Source organism: Schistocerca piceifrons, chromosome 2 (genome assembly GCF_021461385.2).
Source record: "Schistocerca piceifrons isolate TAMUIC-IGC-003096 chromosome 2, iqSchPice1.1, whole genome shotgun sequence".
Classification (NCBI taxonomy): domain Eukaryota; kingdom Metazoa; phylum Arthropoda; class Insecta; order Orthoptera; family Acrididae; genus Schistocerca; species Schistocerca piceifrons.
In genome coordinates, this window is record NC_060139.1 from 314,326,893 (window position 1) to 314,341,862 (window position 14,970).

Genomic DNA, 14,970 nt, shown 5'->3' on the forward strand with positions numbered 1-14,970 from the left:
CCAAACGAGCACTAAAAAGAATCCGCCAGATGTCAATTACACGATAAATCACACAAATCTAAAGGCTGTAAACTCAACTAAGCACTTAGGGATTACAATTACGAATAATTTAAATTGGTATCATAGATAATGTTGTGGCGAAAGCAAACCAAAGACTGAGATTTATTGGCAGACCACTTACAAAATGTAACAGGTCTACTAAAGAGACTGCCTACGATACATCTGGCCGCCAACTTCTGGAGTATGGCTGTGCGGTGTGCGATCCGTATATGATAGGAGTGACGGAGGACATCGAAAAAGTTCAAAGAAACGGCAGCTCGTTTAGTATTATCGCAAAATAAAGGAGATGATACACGAATCGGGGTGGCATTCATTAAAACAAAGACGTTTTTCACTGCGGCAGGATCTTCTCATGCGATTTCAGCCACAAACTTTCTCCTCAGAGCGTGAAAAAATTTTGTTGGCGCCCACCTACATAGGGAGAAATGATCATCATAATTAAATAAGAGAACTCAAAGCTCGTACGGACTTAAGGTGTTCGTTCTTCCCGCACGCTGTTCGAGAGTGGAACTGTAGAGAAATAGCTTGAACGTTTATCGATGAACCGTCTGCCAGGCACTTACTTGTGAATTGCAGAGTAATCATGGTAGATCTATTTGTAGATCAACTCAATCACAAATTCTGTACACTTTCTGTTAGGGATTCCATAGGGCTCTTGGGTTTTGTTCAATTTTAGCTTTTTCAGTTGTTTCTCAATGCCACAACATAGATCTGTATCGTTTAAGTTTGAAGTGAAGCAAAACTTAATATGGGACCGTACTCCTTGATGCACAGTATTCTGTAATTCACCGTAGAAATTTTCAGTTGGCAATGATTACGCTTTTCGCCTATCTCAAGGTAAGATAGAATACTAGAACTGTTTTTCCATAACTGCACACGGTACAAGCAACATCACCGTCAGAAAACAGTATGGCGACTGTGACGATACAGCATACTAGTAACCAAGGATTCGGCGTAGAACGGAAGAATAGAGATTAGAGTTTAATGTCCCTTTGACAGCGCGGTCGTTAGAGACGGAGCACAAGCTCTGATTCCGAAAGAATGGGGAAGTGACCGTGACCTTATCAAAGGCACCACCCCATCGTTTGCTTGGAGCGATTTTCGAAAAACACGGAGAAACCTAAATCCTCCTGAATGCGAGAACAATATGAGCTAACCACTGCAACACTGCTCGGTGATACAGCGTAGAAACGGCCAGAAGTTATAGCCGTTGTCAGCGTCCGAGCGTGGAAACAGCTGCCGGCCATCGAGATAGTCACAGTTCCGTCGCGCGGCGGCTCGCTTTGAAAAGTATTGAGACAGAGATTTCGTGCGGGAGTAAATAAAACCCGTTCAGACGATAAACCCCAGGGGTTTGTTCTCGGTCCCTTGTTGTACAACCTCAGCACTCTTAATGTTCCGGAGACGGGGCTACGGCATCGCCCTGCTTACATGGAGTGTGAAGGGTGAACGCGTAACTGCACTAAGGCGGAGAGTGAAACCGGCACATAGACCACAAAATGCAAGCTGGCGTTAAACGCCTCTCACAGCCAGGCTATAATCATCAACAGGAAGAGGATACCCATAGACCTGCAACCAATCCGTAACGCGAGTGGTTCCATCCTGTGGTCAAGGAGATGACTGTGATACTGGAACATTGTGTTAAAGAGGTACGATTTCGCTGAACTGTCTTCCGTACCGGCTGGCAGTGGTAGCTGGCAGTTGCCTACTGTTGCCAGACAGAGCAACATCGATTGGATACTTGAGTAAAATGTGGGCAACGTCCATATTTGCAGTTTTTGAGTTATGCATTGCTTCTTGTAACCGTGGAACAGATATGACAGGGGAAAAAGGCAGACCACATCTTGGAGCGTATATTTCGCCGCCATCTGTTAATAGATTTGTGCACCTCTAAGGACTATGGGGAATCTTGAATGGAATGGACAGTCTAATGAGTACAGCTTATGGACTGAAAATAAACTGAGGAAGGAAAGTAACGAGTAGCAGAAATTGACAACAACAAAGTAGGCCAATTTAAATAGGTTTGCTATCTTCGAAGCAAAATAGCATACGACAGACCAAGCAAGGAGGATGTAAAAAGCAGACTAGCACTGGGAAACAGGACATTCTTCGCCAAAAGAAGTCTACCCGTGTGAAAACGTAGATCTTATTCTGAGAAAGAAAGTTCTGTGAATGTACAGCAATGATGTTTGTGAATCGTGGGCTGCAGGAAAATCAGAAAATAAGATAATCGAAACGTTTGAGATGTGGTGCTATAGAAAAATGTTAATAATTCAGTGCACTGGAAAGATAAGGAATGAAGAGATTCTCTGCAGAATCGGTAAAGGAAGGAACAAGTGGAAAATACTGACAAAGAGAATGGATAGGCTAATAGGACATGTGTTAAGACAACAGGGAATAACTTCTGTGGTACTAGAAGGAACTGTAGAGGCTGAAAACTCTACGGGAAGACACAAATAGGAATACATCTAAAAAAGTTTGAGAACGTAGGGTGCAAGTGCTACTTTAAGATGAAGTGTTTCGTACCAGAGAGGGCGACTGATGACTAAAAAAAATGACATGTCTGTGTTCAGTAACATAATGGGCTACGTTGTGACAACAGAGAGAGAAATGAAAAGTAAGGGGATAGACTTCTGAGAGATGTTACCGTGCTGCAGAAATTAATTTACACCCAACGGGAGTGAATATCATTTCTCCCTGCACAAGCAAGCTACACGTCTTTGCCTACTTGCACGAGAGATTCGTGTCCTCTATTTTGGATGACAATGGTTTTCCTACTGACCGTAGCGTACAGCGAACATGGTATCTCTTCCCTCCAACAGTTAATCAATATAAAAAGAATTATTTATAAGAAAAACAAAGAATTCATGAAGCCTCAGTGGAACTTCAGCTGATAGAACCGTATCTCAGTTCGAAAGATTTCTGTTCGCGGAACTCATGTTTATTTTTATAGAGAAGATTTCTCCAAATCGTGAAGAGAATCGTAATACGCCTGCCATTCATTCATCCAAGTGGTAATATTCCACTAATTTGTATACTGACTGCACGGCAGAAACGTGAAGCAACCAGAGGGGTAGGACGAAACTAAATGAAGCTCCAAAGGACTGAGAGGGCATATGACGTTATTTCAGTTATTACCACGTCGAATCAAATTGAAGAAGGACTTGGCACTGTGAACCCAGTTAACAGAATGACACTGCATTGTCAACGGCCTGGAAGCATGCAATGATAATGTTGCAAAAAGTGTTGTAAAGCGTTTGCATCCTCTCCTGAGGTAAGCTGGCCCATAACTGTTGTAACTGGTACTTGTACCCTGGATGTTGGCACTCAAACGGAGTTACGAACAAGTTGGTCCCAGACATGCTCTATCGTGGACAGCTCTGGGAAACTCTTTGGCAGCGGGAGCAACTCAATAAAATGCAGACATATCATAGAGACACGTACCATGTGTGAGCGAGCATTGACCGATTGTAAAAATGATACCAGAATACTTACTTTCACATGTGTGATAACACATGAGGACGCAAGACGTGCATGGCATACCGTTGTATCGTCAGAATCCCCTCAGTCACTACCATCCGTGAACTCGAGTTACACCCGATGGCACTTCACACCATGGCGCTGGGAGCCCATTACTTGTTATCAGACGACAAGTGCAGGTATGAAGTGCTACGATGTTCTTGGTGCACGAAACGTCGATCTTCCATTGTGGTGGTCACACGTGGTATACCGGAACATTGACAACGAATATGCCTGCCCTCAGGTTCCAATGCAGTCCAACATTGGGCCATTGTCACATCTGAATGCTCCACAAATCTAGATATTTCACGACCCGACCATACGGTCTAATGGAAACACACAATGAGGCCCCTGTCAAACTCTTGCAGGTGCTGATGACGGTGTCTCACCCGAGTACGTGGAATCTCTGTATCCTTCACAGTGATCACTCAATATCTTATGCTGTTTACATACCACGCCTGGTAACAACACTGAACACGAACAACACTGAAAACGAACAACACTGAACACGAACAACACTAAACACAAACAACACTAATGCGCTCTGGTGACCGCTCTATCTGTCACAGAGAAGTGCAGTTCTAATCACTTACGTGCCCACCGATTGTGTGTACATGTACGATGTTAATTTGATATCCGAACATGTTTTCTGGTTCGCTTCACTTTTTGTGTCAGGCAGCGTATACCTTAAGGAAGGAGAGGCACACAGCAGTCAGTCACAATACCATCAGCTTTTGTTATTCTTGCAAATCTATAAATAGCCATCTTCAGTGCTAAGTAAGTGAGAACGTAATTTATTATCATTACAGAATCATTTTGGCTTCCATCTTTTTGGAACTGTCCAATGATTATTTTACCACCAAACAAGCAAATTACTGTTCAGTTTTAGCTTAAAGGATAGCTATAACGGCAGTTTGTTTTATCCTCTTTCTACATAAGCGTAAATCAGTTGCAACAACACAATACGTTTATGTATAAAGTTTTACTTTAATAAAGAGCCTTTGTATTTTTTATTAAATGTGCCTGGTTAAATCAGCCTTGTCATTTTGATCATTATTCTATTACGATGGTAACAGCTCTTCATAAAAATTGTTTGTAAGGATTTTACGCCCCCCCCCCGCCATGAACCATGGACCTTGCCGTTGGTGGGGAGGCTTGCGTGCCTCAATGATACAGATAGCCGTACCGTAGGTGCAACCACAACGGAGGGGTATCTGTTGAGAGGCCAGACAAACGTGTGTCCTGAAGAGGGGCAGCAGCCTTTTCAGTAGTTGCAGGGGCAACAGTCTGGATGATTGACTGATCTGGCCTTGTAACACTAACCAAAACGGCCTTGCTGTTGCGGTACTGCGAACGGCTGAAAACAAGGGGAAACTACAGCCGTAATTTTTCCCGAGGGCATGCAGCTTTACTGAGCTTTACTGTATGGTTAAATGATGATGGCGTCCTCTTGGGTAAAATATTCCGGAGGTAAAACAGTCCCCCATTCGGATCTCCGGGCGGGGACTACTCAAGAGGACGTCATTATCAGGAGAAAGAAAACTGGCATTCTACGGATCGGAGAGTGGAATGTCAGATCCCTTAATCGGGCAGGTAGGTTAGAAAATTTAAAACGGGAAATGGATAGGTTAAAGTTAGATATAGTGGGAATTAGCGAAGTTCGGTGGCAGGAGGAACAAGACTTCTGGTCAGGTGAATACAGGGTTATAAATACAAAATCAAATAGGGGTAATGCAGGAGTAGGTTTAATAATGAATAAAAAAATAGGAGTGCGAGTAAGCTACAACAAACAGCTTAGTGAACGTATTATAGTGGCCAAGATAGACACGAAGCCCATGCCTACTACAGTAGTACAAGTTTATATGCCAACTAGCTCTGCAGATGATGAAGAAATTGAAGAAATGTATGATGAGATAAAACAAATTATTCAGGTAGTGAAGGGCGACGAAAATTTAATGGTCATGGGTGACTGGAATTCGACAGTAGGAAAAGGGAGAGAAGGAAACATAGTAGGTGAATATGGATTGGGGCTAAGAAATGAAAGAGGAAGCCGTCTGGTAGAATTTTGCACAGAGCATAACTTAATCGTAGCTAACACTTAGTTCAAGAATCATAAAAGAAGGCTGTATACATGGAAGAATCCTGGAGATACTAAAAGGTATCAGATAGATTATATAATGGTAAGACAGAGATTTAGGAACCAGGTTGTAAATTGTAGGACATTTCCAGGAGCAGATGTGGACTCTGACCACAATCTATTGACCTGTAGATTAAAACTGAAGAAATTGCAAAATGGTGGGAATTTAAGGAGATGGGACCTGGATAAACTGACTAAACCAGAGGTTGTACAGAGTTTCAGGGACAGCATAAGGCAACAATTGACAGGAATGGGGGAAAGAAATACAGTAGAAGACGAATGGGTAGCTCTGAGGGGTGAAGTAGTGAAGGCAGCAGAGAATCAAGTAGGTAAAAAGACGAGGGATAGTAGAAATCCTTGGGTAACAGAAGAAATATTGAATTTAATTGATGAAAGGAGAAAATATAAAAATGCAGTAAATGAAGCAGGCAAAAAGGAATACAAACGTCTCAAAAACGAGATCGACAGGAAGTGCAAAATGGCTAAGCAGGCATGGCTAGAGGACCAATGTAAGGATGTAGAGGCTTATCTCACTAGGGGTAAGATAGATACAGCTTACAGGAAAATTAAAGAGACCTTTGGAGAAAAGAGAGCCACTTGTATCAATATCAAGAGCTCAGAAGCAGAAAGGTGGAAGAAGTATATAGAGGGTCTATACAAGGGCGATGTACTTGAGGACAATATTATGGAAATGGAAGAGGATGTAGATGAAATGGGAGATACGATACTGCGTGAAGAGTTTGACAGAGCACTGAAAGACCTGAGTCGAAACATGGCCCTGGGAGTAGACAACACTCCATTAAAACTACTGACGGCCTTAGGAGAGCCAGTCCTGACAAAACTCTACCATCTGGTGAGCAAGATGTATGAGACAGGCGAAATACCCTCAGACTTCAAGAAGAATATAATTATTCCAATCCCAAAGAAAGCAGGTGTTGACATATGTGAAAATTACCGAACTATCAGTTTAATAAGCCATAGCTGCAAAATAATAACGCGAATTATTTACAGACGAATGGAAAAACTGGTAGAAACCGGCCTCGGCGAAGATCAGTTTGGATTCCGTAGAAATGTTGGAACACGTGAGGCAATACTGACGGCTTACCAGAGAGGACATTATCATCGTTGATAAAGAACGTCCGTCCTCAGAGACCAAAAACAGGAAAAGTTAACGTAATATTGGTAAACTGCAGGAGTATCCAGGGCAAGGTTCCTGAATTAGTATCTCTTATTGAAGGAAATAGTGCGCATATAGTATTAGGAACGGAAAGTTGGTTAAAACCGGAAGTGAACAGTAACGAAATCCTAGACACAGAATGGAATATATACCGCAAGGATAGGATAAACGCCAATGGTGGAGGAGTATTTATAGCAGTAAAGAATTCAATAATATCCAGTGAAGTTATTAGCGAATGCGAATGTGAAATAATCTGGGTTAAGTTAAGTATCAAAGGTGGATCAGATATGATAGTCGGATGCTTCTATAGACCACCTGCATCAGCAACCGTAGTAGTTGAGCGCCTCAGAGAGAACCTGCAGAACGTCGTGAAGAAGTTTCGTGATCATACTATTGTAATAGAACGTCGTGAAGAAGTTTCGTGATCATACTATTGTAATAGGGGGAGACTTCAATCTACCAGGTATAGAATGGGATAGTCACACAATCAGAACTGGAGCCAGGGACAGAGACTCTTGTGACATTATCCTGACTGCCTTGTCCGAGAATTACTTCGAGCAGATAGTTAGAGAACCAACTCGTGAAGCTAACGTTTTAGACCTCATAGCAACAAATAGACCGGAACTTTTCGACTCCGTGAATGTAGAAGAGGGTATCAGTGATCATAAGTCAGTGGTTGCATCAATGACTACAAGTGTAATAAGAAATGCCAAGAAAGGAAGGAAAATATATTTGCTTAACAAGAGTGATAGGGCACAAATCGCAGAATATCTGAGTGACCACCATCAAACGTTCATTTCTGAGGAAGAGGATGTGGAACAAAAATGGAAAAAATTCAGAAACATCGTCCAGTACGCCTTAGATAAGTTCGTACCGACTAAGGTCCAAAGCGAGGGGAAAGATCCACCGTGGTATAACAATCATGTACGAAAGGTACTACGGAAACAAAGAAAGCTTCATCATAGGTTTAAGAGTACTCGAATCATAGCTGATAAGGAGAAGCTGAACGAAGCGAAAAAGAGCGTAAAGAGAGCAATGAGAGAAGCATTCAACGAATTCGAACATAAAACATTGGCAAACAATCTAAACAAGAACCCTAAAAAGTTTTGGTCATATGTAAAATCGGTAAGCGGATCTAAATCCCCTATTCAGTCACTCGTTGACCACGATGGCACCGAAACAGAGGACGACCGAAGAAAGGCAGAAATACTGAATTCAGTGTTCCGAAACTGTTTCACTGCGGAAAATCGTAACACGGTCCCTGACTTCAGCCGTCGCACGGACGCCAAAATGGAAAATATTGAAATAAACTATATCGGAATTGAAAAACAACTGCTATCACTTAGTAGCGGAAAAGCATCCGGACCAGACGAGATACCCTTAAGATTCTACAGTGATTATGCTAAAGAACTTGCCCCCTTTCTATCAGCAATTTATCGTAGATCGCTGGAAGAACGTAAAGTACCTAGCGACTGGAAGAAAGCGCAGGTCGTTCCCATTTTCAAGAAGGGTCATAAATCAGATGCGAATAATTATAGGCCTATTTCGCTTACGTCAATCTGTTGTAGAATAATGGAACATGTTTTGTGTTCTCGTATTATGACGTTCTTAGATAATACAAATCTCCTTCATCATAACCAACATGGATTCAGCAAACAGAGATCATGTGAAACTCAGCTCGCCCTATTTGCCCAAGAAATTCACAGTGCCGTAGACACTGGCGAGCAGATTGATGCCGTATTCCTGGACTTCAGGAAGGCATTTGATACGGTTCCGCACTTACGTTTAGTGAAAAAAATACGAGCTTACGGAATATCGGACCAGGTTTGTGATTGGATTCAGGATTTCCTAGAAGAAAGAACACAACATGTCATTCTTAACGGTTCAAAATCTGCAGATGTAGAGGTAATTTCGGGAGTACCGCAGGGAAGCGTGATAGGACCTTTATTGTTTACAATATACATAAATGACTTAGTTGACAACATCGGTAGCTCCGTGAGGCTATTTGCAGATGACACGGTTGTCTACAAGAAAGTAGCAACATCAGAAGACTCGTACGTACTCCAGGAGGACCTGCAGAGGATTAATGCATGGTGCGACAGCTGGCAGCTTTCCCTAAACGTAGATAAATGTAATATAATGCGCATACATAGGGGCAGAAATTCATTCCAGTACGATTATGCCATAGGTGGTAAATCATTGGAAGCGGTAACGACCGTAAAATACTTAGGAGTTACTATCCGGAGCGATCTGAAGTGGAATGATCACATAAAACAAATAGTGGGAAAAGCAGGCGCCAGGTTGAGATTCATAGGAAGAATTCTAAGAAAATGTGACTCATCGACGAAAGAAGTAGCTTACAAAACGCTTGTTCGTCCGATTCTTGAGTATTGCTCATCAGTATGGGACCCTTACCAGGTTGGATTAATAGAAGAGATAGACATGATCCAGCGAAAAGCAGCGCGATTCGTCATGGGGACATTTAGTCAGCGCGAGAGCGTTACGGAGATGCTGAACAAGCTCCAGTGGCGGACACTTCAAGAAAGGCGTTACGCAATACGGAGAGGTTTATTATCGAAATTGCGAGAGAGCACATTCCGGGAAGAGATGGGCTACATATTACTACCGCCCACATATATCTCGCGTAATGATCACAACGAAAAGATCCGAGAAATTAGAGCAAATACGGAGACTTACAAGCAGTCGTTCTTCCCACGCACAATTCGTGAATGGAACAGGGAAGGGGGGATCAGATAGTGGTACAATAAGTACCCTCCGCCACACACCGTAAGGTGGCTCGCGGAGTATAGATGTAGATGTAGATGTAGATCTTAGAAGAAAGATTAAGGAAGGACAAACCTACGTTTCTAGCATTTGTAGACTTAGAGAAAGCTTTTGACAATGTTGACTGGAATACTCTCTTTCAAATTCTAAAGGTGGCAGGGGTAAGATACTGGGAGCGAAAGGCTATTTACAATTTGTACAGAAAGCAGATGGCAGTTATAAGAGTCGAGGGGCATGAAAGGGAAGCAGTGGTTGGGAAGGGAGTGAGACAGTTGTAGCCACTCCCCGATGTTATTCAATCTGTATATTCAGCAAGCAGTAACGGAAACAAAAGAAAAATTTGGAGTAGGTATTAAAATCCAGGGAGAAGAAATAAAAACTTTGAGGTTCGCCGATGACATTGTAATTCTGTCAGAGACAACAAAGGACTTGGAAGAGCTGTTGAATGGAATGGACAGTGTCTTGAAAGGAGGATATAAGATGAACACCAACAAAAGCAAAACGAGGATAATGGAATGTAGTCGAATTAAGTCGGGTGATCCTGAGGGAATTAGATTAGAAAATGATTCACTTAAAGTAGTAAAGGAGTTTTGCTATTTGGGGAGCAAAATAACTGATGATGTTCGAAGTAGAGAGGATATAAAATGTAGACTGGCAATGGCAAGGAAAGCGTTTCTGAAGAAGAGAAATTTGTTAGCATCGAGTATAGATTTAGGTGTCAGGAAGTCGTTTCTGAAAGTATTTGTATGGAGTGTAGCCATGTATGGAAGTGAAACATGGACAATAAATAGTTTGGATAAGAAGAGAATAGAAGCTTTCGAAATGTGGTGCTACAGAAGAATGTTGAAGATTAGGTGGGTAGATCATATAACTAATGAGGAGGTATTGAATAGGATTGGGGAGAAGTTTGTGGCACAACTTGACTAGAAGAAGGGATCGGTTGGTAGGACATGTTCTGAGGCATCAAGGGATCACAAATTTAGCATTGGAGGGCAGCGTGGAGGGTAAAAATCGTAGAGGGAGACCAAGAGATGAATACACTAAGCAGATTCAGAAGGATGTAGGTTGCAGTAGGTACTGGGAGATGAAGGAGCTTGCACAGGATAGATTAGCATGGAGAGCTCCATCAAACCAGTCTCAGGACTGAAGACCACAACAACAACAACAAGGATTTTATTTATTTTATATTAAAATATTTAGTGGACCACATAACCAATATGAGATGAGTGATCACGCTAGGTTTTAGCTGCTGACGAATTTCAGTTTGGTATGTGACTGTATTTTATCAAGACGATCTTCAACAAAATCTTTTTAATTTGTTAATTTTTATTTCTACAGTGATATAATAATTTTGTTTAAGATAGTTATGTGAACCTATTATGACCCTTTGCATAGGTTTTGATGGGTCACTTCGGCACTAAGATGTGAGAAAGTACGTTGTAATTAGGTATATCTTGAATATTTCAAAGCGATATGCAAATATGCTTTTTGATTTTAGATATTATATAAATAAGGTTTTTTAAGCTACTGTTTGAAACAATATCCTGTTATTTAATTCGTAATATAGAAGGCGATATTTGTACTACATGACGTAAACTAAGGCTGTTTTATTGCTGTAAACAACCGCCTCAGTGTCCTTCCGCCTAAACACCTGTAAGAACATACGGTGACGAAAATGGAATGTTGACCATAGTGGATTGCTGCTAGTGGACAACATGGTGTTTACTTATTGTTCTACATAAAGTAAATTAATTTTCATTCTGTAATTTTTCCTTGTATTTTAGCACTGAAGATGGCTATTTGCAGCCGAAGTCTAGATTTTCAAGTTAATGGAATTGCGAGTCGCTGCTGCGTACCTCGGTCGCTGTGCACATCGGTTCCTGACGGAATCAAAGTTGGTTAAGTGTATATCTTTCTTAAAGAGAGAACTACAGCAGCAGTCTCTTGTGCTCGATTGTAAAATTGATGTGCTACAGTCTCCATCAAGTGTTGAATGAGGACTGTGTAAGATTTGGAGTTTCACATTTACAGTAATTTAGGAGATGATAAAAGAAGCTAAAAGCACACTTCTGTGCTGCATATTTGTATAATCCGAATGTTGAGTAAAAAAAATGGTTCAAATGGCTCTGAGCACTATGGGACTCAACTGCTGAGGTCATTAGTCCCCTAGAACTTAGAACTAGTTAAACCTAACTAACCTAATGACATCACAAACATCCATGCCCGAGGCAGGATTCGAATGTTGAGTAAAATTTATGTGTAGAGATATGGGATTAATTTCAGCACATCCCTTCATATTATACCAATGTATCGTAAAAACATAAAACTTTTTAGTGTGGTGCTGAACGAAGTCCATAGTCAAATTTTCATCCATCATGTGCCATTATACAACTTTCTTCAGAAGTACGGCCAGCTGTTTTCATTGTTGAAAACAAAGACCACAATAGTAATATTTTATGGACAGATACATTGTGTATATTTTTAGTTGAAAAATTTTGAAAATATTCGTATTTTAGTTTGAATAGTTTGATGAAATGGGAGAAAACAAACTAAAAAAATGTCAGCAGCATCTTGTATCAACAACCTTTTAAGAGAAAATGTGTGAAACTTCAAACATATAGTTCAGTTTTCAGGTTCGAGCACTGGTTCAAAAAGGCTCTGAGCTCTATGGGACTTAACTTCTGAGGTCATCAGTCCCCTAGAACTTAGAACTACTTAAACCTAACTAACTTAAGGACAGCACACACATCCATGCCCTAGGCGGTATTCGAACCTGCGACCGTAGTGGTCGCGCGGTTCCAGACTGTAGCGCCTAGAACCGCTCGGCCACCAAGGCCGGCTCGAGCACTGGACAAAATCGAAACACGGAAATTGCCTTAACTCCATTAAAATCAGCTCAACCTCCTGATCTGAAAATAGAAGCTACATATTTGAAGTTCCTGCAGTCTACAAATTGATTCTTGTCAAACGATGCTAACTTCAGTATAGTCTACTAAAAAGGAAAAATACATTCATGTCACAGAAGATAGGATCAATATGATAATACAAGAGGAATAAGTCTAAATTCACACTATTTTCAGTGTGGGTAAATGAATATATAAGCAGCAAAACTGTGGAAAACTCTACGACTAACAGGGAAATGCACACACAAGGACAACTTTTCAACTGGATAAACATCCGGCCGCTGAAAATTGCAAACCGATGAAACTTTCAACCAACTCTATACCTCCTTTTCAGAGATCATGGCAAAGGTGCAAAAAGATTTACTTTATCAGTCCGGAGAACAATGAGTGGGCAGAAGCAAAACAACATGAAAGCACTCCTGTCGTGTCACTAAAATATATTGTGTACTTCGAAACGATTTCAGTACTATTGAAAAAACGTTCTAGCAATGTAACTCTGCAGAATGATGACTAGAACGTTAAGAAATACTTTAATACGCATTTGTAAAAAGTGCAATAATAACGCAAGCGTTACAAGCGCCATTTCTATGAAAACCAAGGATCTGAAAGGTTTATATGCTAATATAAAAGGAAACACGTTCGTATATTTTGTGATATAAAACCAATGCTGAGGGTAAATCTTCTGTCAAATACTTTCCTAAAATTTTCAGAGTAAAATTTTATCTTTCCAAGGAAGAATTGTAAAGGATAGTAGATACAACATATCATAATAGTCTACTTAAGCGCTTATCAAACTTACCTAAACCTTCAAAACCGTTTAAACAGTATGGTTAATTAATTCAGTTGGTTCACTTTTATAGTCCCTTAATTTGAGAAATGGGTTTAATGGACTCTGTCCATTTTAATTCTGAACCCTCCAAATATATGATACATTTAAAATTGATAGCTACACTGGGATTGAAGCACGACTTGAAACACTGGAAAATACTCATGAGCTGCTTATGTGGGTGGCAGAGGCAGCAGGGGACAGGGATGAAACCTACGTTGGAGGGAGAGGGGGGGGGGAGGAGTCAAGTGGACGTTCATGTGGATCATGACCTCTGCTCTCCACCCCCTCAAAAAGAACATTTAATTAAAATCGTTTATGTTTTGTGTACATCAGTTTATAAGATGTTTTGGGGAAAATAAATTAGAATGAAAGTAGTTTAAAATGCCAAGGAATTCTAGAAAATTACTAGCTGTGTCACACAGGACACTTTTCAGCTACCCGCTACTGGGATGCGGATGCGGAGTGATCGTCTGCAGACAGCATCTGATCCAGTTAAAGACGCTTATTCATGGCTAGCCATACACAGGGAGACCATATGTACTACTAACAACAAAACCGACCGACAGAGAAAACCAGTATACCATAGAGAGCTGAGTAAGGTTACAAGGAATGGAAGAAAAAGACGCTGAATTCCCTGACGTTGGCAGAAAGGACTGAAAGAAATAACTTGTCCCTCGTTTGCACGTTCCCTTAGCCATCATCTGCAGACCTATCTTCATGACTGTGGTACCAAGTGAAATAGTGATAACGGTGAGTGCACACTTTGATTTTATACCACGTAAATTATTATTCTTGTAAGTCACGGTAAATGAATGTACTAAGCATCAAATTATTACTATTACACACACAGAAGCCACGCGAAGCGTCTACTTGATGTGAGATTTTCTTAGGCGCCAGACTTCTTTTATCTCCACACTATGCACTTTCTTTCTTACTTCTGACCAAGCTGTTCTTGTCTTGTTGACTTCTTGGCTCACTTTCTACTTGGATACTTTGTGGCCCATTTCACACAGGAAAGGCGTGGTGTGGCGGCGGCGAGCCAGGGACAAGATGCGGAAGGGACGGGAGCAATTCACAGTGAAGTTGCGCTGTCAGAAAGACGCGGGACTGGCGTGCTACGAATGTCGTCTTCATCAGACGAAGAAATTGATGCGCCGGATCTTTTGTAAACTGTAAATGTTAAGCAGCGACGAAGATATTGTGTACATCCATTATCGATGAAAAAAGGGAAGAAATATGGCACTTAAGACATAATGAAAGAACTGAACATGTATTTCGAACGTTTCTAACATTTTTACAGAATGTGTCAAAAGTTTTTCTATATAGTATAAGACAAGTGAAGGACAGCATTCAGAGAGAAGCAACGAAACTGGAATGCTTTGATCACAATTTCTATGTTTAATACGATTTTAATTTGTACGTAAGCCTAAATATTGCTGATTTTACGAAACATGTTCAAAGACATTAGCACACTTTTCCAAAATCCGATCATTCGTAAATATTTCACTGCTGTGGATCAGGAATTATTGTTTACCAGGCATTGTTTCCTACCATGTGATAG